The 8,581-nt window shown below is 35.8% G+C and overlaps 2 long non-coding RNA genes across 2 annotated transcripts; one reads left to right on the top strand and one right to left on the bottom strand.

Moving 5' to 3' along the window:
- Positions 1–4,145: 4,145 nt before the first annotated feature.
- On the bottom strand, positions 4,146–5,049 carry LOC119692027. The gene is made up of 5 exons (XR_007267942.1): positions 4,948–5,049; positions 4,789–4,815; positions 4,628–4,654; positions 4,467–4,493; positions 4,146–4,171 (listed from the first exon to the last, which is right to left on the bottom strand). It is a non-coding gene; the product is annotated as an uncharacterized LOC119692027 (long non-coding RNA).
- Positions 5,050–5,644: 595 nt separating this feature from the next.
- LOC125490877 lies at positions 5,645–7,963 on the top strand. Its single transcript, XR_007267945.1, has 3 exons — positions 5,645–5,815; positions 6,813–6,882; positions 7,899–7,963. It is a non-coding gene; the product is annotated as an uncharacterized LOC125490877 (long non-coding RNA).
- Positions 7,964–8,581: the final 618 nt, after the last annotated feature.

The raw sequence follows: 8,581 nt of genomic DNA, 5'->3' as shown, positions 1-8,581 counted from the left end.
AAACTCTTTTTTTTAATAGTCTATGTATTTTTCCACCCATCCATATAAACGTTTAGTTATTAAAATTAATAGGTACTTAATTAAATGATGCCATGACTGTGAAGCGTGAGTAGTCCAGCGGGTTTCAGGCACTGGCACGGTCAGCCATTGGATGGGTGACCGATTTCAAGTGGTTCTTTTCTGGACGCTTCCGTGCTTAGGACGGCACGTTAAGCCGTGGGTCCCGGTTGCAGCTTCGGCAGCAGTCGTTAAGGCTAGTTAGAGGCCTTCGGGTGGCTTGCAAACATCTGACAGTCGGGATGCCCTAAGTGGGCATGACAACTCTCTCAGCACAAGCTTGCTTGTGTTGGGGTCCACCAACCAGCACTTACACCCGCGCTTCAAAATTTCTGCATTTGGTTCATATTTGGCCTACGAAAATATGACCACATATCCGAATATCGCACTAAACTCAAGTGGCTCCCAATTCGTCTTCGCCGGAATGCTCATATTCTTTTTCTTCTCTACTCCGTGCTATTCAATCCGTCATCACCGGCCTACTTGAAGGAACGTTTTATCTTTAAAGCCCATGTAGATGGTCGGCCGATGAGATCCGCACAAAGATTTATTTTTATTTTATTTTTTTAGGAAAACTTAACTAAGTAAATATAATAATCTAAAAATAAACTAAAGATGACTCAGGTCTAACATGTTTCCACCTCTAGGTAAAACATTATTAACATATTTTACGTACGTAACGGTTTTTTAACAAATTAGTTACTTAAAGAATACTTATTTCTAAAAAATAGGTAATAATTGACAAACTTTAAACTAAAACTTAAACTAAAACACGGGTTTGAGAAACAAAATAGCCACGAGCCAACCGGTTGCATATTGAAGGTGAACTGTTGGTGAAAATGTCACTTTCGTTATAATCACGCAACAAATCATTAACTACCTGTGGTACACGCCAGAAAAAGGAATTTTGCCTATAATTACTTGCAACAAGGGGTACATAGAACAAAGGCGGATTGCGCAAAAACTTAGTTGGAGCATATAGTGTAATCAGACTCAGCAACGCAGGACAATCCACTATACCTCGAAGAATTTTTACGAAATATATCTGCTATTTGACGACGGTTAGAAAGAGGCAGCAGGTGATGACGGTTGCAACGTTCATCATAGCTGGCATCTGTTATGCCGGTCCTGTAAGATAGATAGCGTAAAAATTTTCTTTGAATTTTTTCTATCCTGGCTACATATTCTTTGTATCTAGGATTCCATACTTGTGAGGCATATTCGAGTATGCTTCGTACATAGGCACAATAAATATTTTGATGGTTTTGATCTGCGTGAAATTCTTTCTTTGATACTCTTATAAGAAATCCCATTGCTTTGTTAGCTTTTTTAATAAGTTGTTCGATATGCTGATCGAATAGGAGCTTCACGTCATGAACAACCCCAAGCTCTCTGATCTGATTAACCCTAGTTATTTTATTTTCTTTTAGTAAGTAGTGGATTTATATTAAGTGTAGTGGATTTAGATTTATATTAGAGTTCCCTTCGCACAGTTCCGAATTCTACAGCAACTCACTGCCCTTACAAATCCGTAGTGCAAAATCCGCCAATGCTTTCAAAAGACAGGTTAAAGAACACTATCTTTCTTCTATGCCATAGAATGATAAATATCTAGTTATCATGTGTAAGTATATATTTTATGAAATATATTATTTTAGTATGTATGTATTTAAGTTATTAATAAAATAAGTAGGTTTAATTTCCTTTCTCTTTAGAGTTTATATTTTTGTACAACTTCCTCATTTATATTCAAAATTGTCTCTCTTAGCTCGTAGGGTTGCCTGGAAGAGATCGCTTTTAGCGATAAGGCCACCCTTATTGTATTATAGATTTTAAGTATTAAATGTTATTTTAAGTGTTTTATGTACAATAAAGTTATACTACTATTACTCGTTTTTGGTTGAATCACTAGCGCGTTCATTGGATGGCGTTATTCAGTTGTATGACTAGGCTTGAAGTTGGTGCCATATTTCTTCAGATTACTTTGTCACCGAGCCAACATCAAAAACAACAGTTCCTGCTTAGGTATAGGTATTTGTACTGTCACATAGAATTGGTGTAAGCCTTTAATAATTTCTTACATTTTAGTTGTTTTTTTAAGTCGGTTTTTTATTTTTTTAAATTATAATGATATAATATTTAATTTCCGGAGTGTGCCTCATTGCCCCCACAGTGTCTCCCAATTCTACCCCCCACCCCCGATTATAAGTAATATTTACATAAGTATATAATGTACATGGGCCGATGCGGAGAATACATGTGCAGATGTGGTTTACCGCAGCCTTTGCCTCCAACATCTGCGCATGTGGTGCGTCTCCACAGACCATGGAGCACCTGATGGTGTGCCCTGGATATCCCAACACCTGCACCCGGGACGACCTCGTCAAGGCCAACCAGGGGTATCGACGTGGCGGTCCACTGGGCCGCGGAAGTGTGACAGTTGCCAACGACACGACAAGAAGATAAGATAATCACTTACATAGACAACAATTAAAATACCAATATTTTACAAAATTATTTATTTATTTCCATAATAAAAATCATCTTTTCTGGAGATTTTCAACAGTCCTCACCTGTAAATAACAAAACATAAATTAATGACTATTATTTAATGAACAAAGTCATCACTTCTTAATCGTAAAACTAAGATCTGTATACAGGGCCTAGTCTATTACGGCTTTTGCAATTTACGTAAACGAAAAAAGTTTTGGTTTTCATCTGCCACCTGCATACATTATCTGTCAAAAATTTCATGATAGTTTCCGCTAGAAGCGCCACTTTGTATGCGAGAAAACTGAAACTTTAATAGTTTTCGACAAACTATCAAACCTGTACTAGACCCTATGGAGGGCTACTGTATACTGACGAAGAACGAACGAACGAGAGCTGTCATGCAATCGAAACGTTTAAAAAACTAAATCAAGAAGATCGATAAGGAAGGAGGTGATAGAGGAAGGCATTTGCAGTCGATTGAACCCTATAATGCATTTTCCAAAACTTAACCATTTTCTCAGATAATTATTATTTAAGTTTTTTTAATTTTTTTTTTAATTCACGCTGGGCCATTCTGTGCGCGTAGTGGAAGAAATATAATCACATCACTAACGATAACAAGTTAGTGGTTCTTACGGTAAGGAGGAAATAAATGAGGGGGTCGATCTCATCACGGCGGACTCGCTGGTACTACAATACAATACAATACAATACAATACAATACAATACAATACAATACAATACAATACAATACAATACAATACAATACAATACAATACAATACAATACAATACAATACAATACAATACAATACAATACAATACAATACAATACAATACAATACAATACAATACAATACAATACAATACAATACAATACAATACAATACAATACAATACAATACAATACAATACAATACAATACAATACAATACAATACAATACAATACAATACAATACAATACAATACAATACAATACAATACAATACAATACAATACAATACAATACAATACAATACAATACAATACAATACAATACAATACAATACAATACAATACAATACAATACAATACAATACAATACAATACAATACAATACAATACAATACAATACAATACAATACAATACAATACAATACAAAGAAACTTTATTGGTCACCACGAAAACATACAGACAATACTTATAAACTAGAGGCAATGAACAATAGGCTGCCTTATCGCTAAGAGCGATCTCTTACAGGCAACCTTAAACATAAAGAAATAGAAATAAAGAAAATTTGAGGGCGGTGTACGTCCTACCTAACTTTTTATAATATAACTAAATAAACCATACATACTATAGCTACATAAATATTAACATATTTAACATATTCTAATTCACATTCACATTATAAATAATAACACAAATACGACCACGAGCAATGAAAAAGTTACAATGAGAAAAACACCAAATTACTCCTAAACGAAAAAAAAATAATTAACTTCGTAATTTTGAAAATTTGTTGAACGAAAAAATGGATTTTTTCAGCTTACTACTTACCTGTATCCCTTTAAAACATTCTGTATAAGTATAGATGATAGAATAAGATTCTTACCCGCGGAATCCCTGAGTGGTCCAACCCTGTCCAAAAAAAAAATTAATCCGTAACTTTGAAAATTTGTTAAACAAAAATTGTTTCTTTCAGCTTATAACTACTAACCTATATCCCTTTTAAATATTCAGTATAAGTATTGATGATAGAATAAGATTCTTACCTGCTTAGTCCCTTCAGTGGTCAGATCCTGTCCAAAAAAATAATTACTCCGTAATATTTAAAATTTGTTGAACAAGAATTGTTTCTTTCAGCTTATTACTACTTACCTATATCCCTTTTAAACATTCAGTATAAGTATAGATGATAGAATAAGATTCTTACCTGCTTAGTCCCTTCAGTGGTCAGATCCTGTCCAAAAAAATAATTACTCCGTAATTTTGAAAATTTGTTGAACAAGAGTTGTTTCTTTCAGCTTATTACTACTTACCTATATCCTTTTTAAACATTCAGTATAAGTATAGATGATAGAATAAGATTCTTACCTGCTTAGTCCCTTCAGTGGTCAGATCCTGTCCAAAAAAATAATTACTCCGTAATATTTAAAATTTGTTGAACAAGAATTGTTTCTTTCAGCTTATTACTACTTACCTATATCCCTTTTAAACATTCAGTATAAGTATAGATGATAGAATAAGATTCTTACCTGCTTAGTCCCCACAGTGGTCAGATCCTGTCCAAAAAAAATAATTACTCCGTAATTTTGAAAATTTGTTAAACAAAAATTGTTTGTTTCAGCTTATTACTTACCTATATCCCTTTTAAATATTCAGTATAAGTATAGATGATAGAATAAGATTCTTACCTGCTTAGTCCCCACAGTGGTCAGATCCTGTCCAAGCACTACTGCCAGGACGGTGAATACAGACAAAACAAACACGAACAGTTTCATATTGATATCCTTCAGTTGACTGAATACTGAAACATCGATAGACCAGCTTATAAAGAAAAAAATCTATATATAATTAATGTTTAAATTAAAACCGTGTAGAGAAATTTGTGTGTCTCATTTGTTTAAAAACATTTTAATTGAATACTAATTGTAAAATTACATGTGAAATTGTAGAAACTCAGTTATAAGTACTTAAGAAATTATTGATAACTCGGCATGAAATTTAAATTTTACAGTCAATATGCTGATTATTCCTTTATAATTAAAATTTTGTGTGAAATAAACTCTTTTTTTTAATAGTCTATGTATTTTTCCACCAGTCCATATAAACGTTTAGTTATTAAAATTAATAGGTACTTAATTAAATGATGCCATGACTGTGAAGCGTGAGTAGTCGAGCGGGCTTCAGGCACTGGCACGGTCAGCCATTGGATGGGTGACCGATTTCAAGTGGTTCTTTTCTGGACGCTTCCGTGCTTAGGACGGACCGTTAATATGCTGATTATTCCTTTCTAATTCGGTGTGAAATATACGTTTAGTTATTAGAATTAATACTTAATTAAATGATAAATTAAGTGTAGAAAATCGTTGAAATTTAACATTATTTAATTTCACGGTACAAATTTCAACATTGATGCTATTATTAATTATTATTATTAATTCCTTTATAAGGTGAGGAGTTAATGTTTCAGTATTCAGTCTCCTGAAGGATTTCAAGATGAAATTGTTTGTGTTTGTTCTGTCTGTATTCGCCATCATGGCTGCAGTGTTTGGTCAGGGGGTAAGTTCCTTTCAATTATTTATTTAGACTTACCTACTTTATTGAGCTTCACCCGATAGGGGCACATCAGTAGAAGCTTGAATACGGGCTGACCCGTTTATTAGGGGCCTTGCACCAACATATTAAATCTAGATTAAGTGTCAAATTTTATATGGAATGACGTTTCTTAAATCGACATTTGACACTTAATCTTGATTTAATATGTTGGTGCAAGGGGCCCTTAGTAAAACACAGAGAAAAACAAACGACAATTCTCGACCGATTTTCCATTGTTTTTTTTTATAGTCATCCTAATTCGTCACTACAGGCATATACATATAGGCCGGGTATCCCATACGCTATCGTAATCCCGTGAGGAGGAGACAAAAATCGACATCCAAACCAACTTTTTCTCTAGGAAAAATTGTAGAATTCTCGAAAAAAAAATCGTACATTTTGAAATTTGACTGACATCTCACATTAGTATTAACTCCTAAAGCACCCCATTCACTTCACGCACCGCGAGCCAAGCTCCGAGCCGTACCATTCCGTGGACAAACCCGTCATCGCCCACACACTACACGAGCCCCGAGTTGCAGTCCAGTCGATTGTCAACTTTACGATCCTTGTACAAGAAACATATTATAAGTACTACTCTCGTGGCGCTCGCGTCTCGAGACAGCGAGCCGCTGACTTATCGGCAGCGTCAAATCCGCGGATTGGCGCGCCCGTGAATGGGCCCTTAACGCCATTACGTTAACTTAGGCCCGGGTCTCCTATTTACGCCGTGGGTCGCGACCAGCGTCACGCCGTAGGCCGCGTCACGATGCTCACTATAGAAATGTACTGATGCGGTCTCCCTCACAGGCCGACGTTGGCGCGTAAACGTAGTGAGCATCGCGACGCGGCCTACGGCGGTGACACTTGACGCGACCTACGGAGTAAATAGGAGACCCGGGCCTTATACCACCCCACAGCTTCGCAGACACATTAACCTTACAACACCCCTCTTCCCCAGCGTGTCCGTCGCAAGCTGGACATCAGGGACCATCCCGTATATGGCCCCGAACAGCCCCGTGACGAAGGATGTAAGGACTGCTTATACAGGATGTTCTAAAATAAATATGGCTGGCTTTTGTTGGAAATTCGTACAAAAAGATTTTATACGTGGTGTTGCAAAAAGGGTATACTGAGCCGAAACCTACGTATGCAGTAAAAAGTCACGTGACCAGCAAAGTTTATATCTTCTTTCTTTCTGAGAATGTTTTCTTACGAATTGTGACATTCTGATATTCGTTCTTAGATATAACATGTTGGACACGTAGGTTTCGGCTTAGTATACCCTTTTTGCAAAACCATGTATAAAATCTTTTTATACGAATTTCCAAAAAAGGCAGCCATGATTTTTCTGAGTGTTCAACAAAATGTCTCCTGTAGACATTTTGTTGAACACGTGACTTTTTTAGTTTGGTGAGTTGGATTTTCTTCCATGAATTTCCGAAATTCGTAGAACAAAGGTTGTTCAGAATCCTCTATGCAACACTATGTATGGTTTGACCAGTAATTTTGTCTTTTAGCAAAGTATAAGCCTGACTACCCTACCCCTTCGGGGATGACACTCTAGAGTATAATTTTATTTGTATGTGCCCTATACGTCTAGTACAAGTTTCGAAAACTAGAAAAGTTTCAGTTTTCTCGCATACAAAGTGGCGCCTCAAGCGGAAACTATCATGAAACTTTTGACACATAATGTATGCAGGCGACAGAAAAAACCAAAACTTTTTTCGTTTACGTAAATAATGAGTCGCGTATTACGGCAGAAATATGTGCGCGGGGACGAGGGGGGCGGGGAAGTTACTCGCTCCCCGCGTCCCCGCGCACACTTTTCTGCCGCGCACAACTCACAAAATTACGCTCGTGTGGCCTCACCCTAACGTTGTTTAGGACGATGAGCAATAAATAGCCCCTTTTGGATTACTATAAATACCACTTTTCCAAATTTTATACATTTTGTAAATTCGAAAAAAAACTGATGTAATCCAATTATTCACGTATTAAATGTTTTACTCTCGCAGTCAATTTATAATTTCATTTTTGTTTGCAGTTCTAATTTCAAATTCAATTCAAATTGGTTGAAAGCTTCAGGTTTCTTTATGAAAATAAATGAAGAACTTTTGTTAGTTAATATCGTTGTTTTATTTTTACCCGACTGCCAAAGGAGGAGGGTAATTTTTTTCGATTGTATGATTGTATTGTATGTATGTATGTATGTATGTCTGTTTCTTTGTTCCCTCCTATAGCCTAAACGACTTGATAGATTTTGATGTATGAAGTATCGTTAGAAGCGCATTGATTGCGCGATGGTTATAGGCTATGTGACGTTACATTAAAATGTATATAGCGCCCTCTAGAGGACATTAAGTGATGATCGTTTTTTTTTTTCAACTATGCCGTGTGTGGTATCAAATGAAAGAGCTTGATTTGCACATCACAAAATTATGCATATTGTAGGTATTTAAATAAAAACACCAAAATTATTGAAATAAAAAATGTCCATGAACTAAAACCCGACTACTGACATAAAATTTCATAAAAAAAAACAACTAAAATGATACTAATATTTTTTTTTATAAACAAACAAAAAACCCGACTGCACGCTAAAAAGATGAAAATAAGTCCCAATGTTAATGAAAAGTATCGTAGGCGGGGATCAGCAGAGGGTTCACCATTTAGCTGAATGTTACTTAGAAAACGGCCTTGGCGGTCAAGTTGGTCACCGCCTGCGAT

Source organism: Plutella xylostella, chromosome 28 (assembly GCF_932276165.1).
Source record: "Plutella xylostella chromosome 28, ilPluXylo3.1, whole genome shotgun sequence".
Lineage (NCBI taxonomy): Eukaryota > Metazoa > Arthropoda > Insecta > Lepidoptera > Plutellidae > Plutella > Plutella xylostella.
Note: the sequence above shows the minus strand (reverse complement) of the source record. Positions and strands in the feature narration are given on the sequence as shown.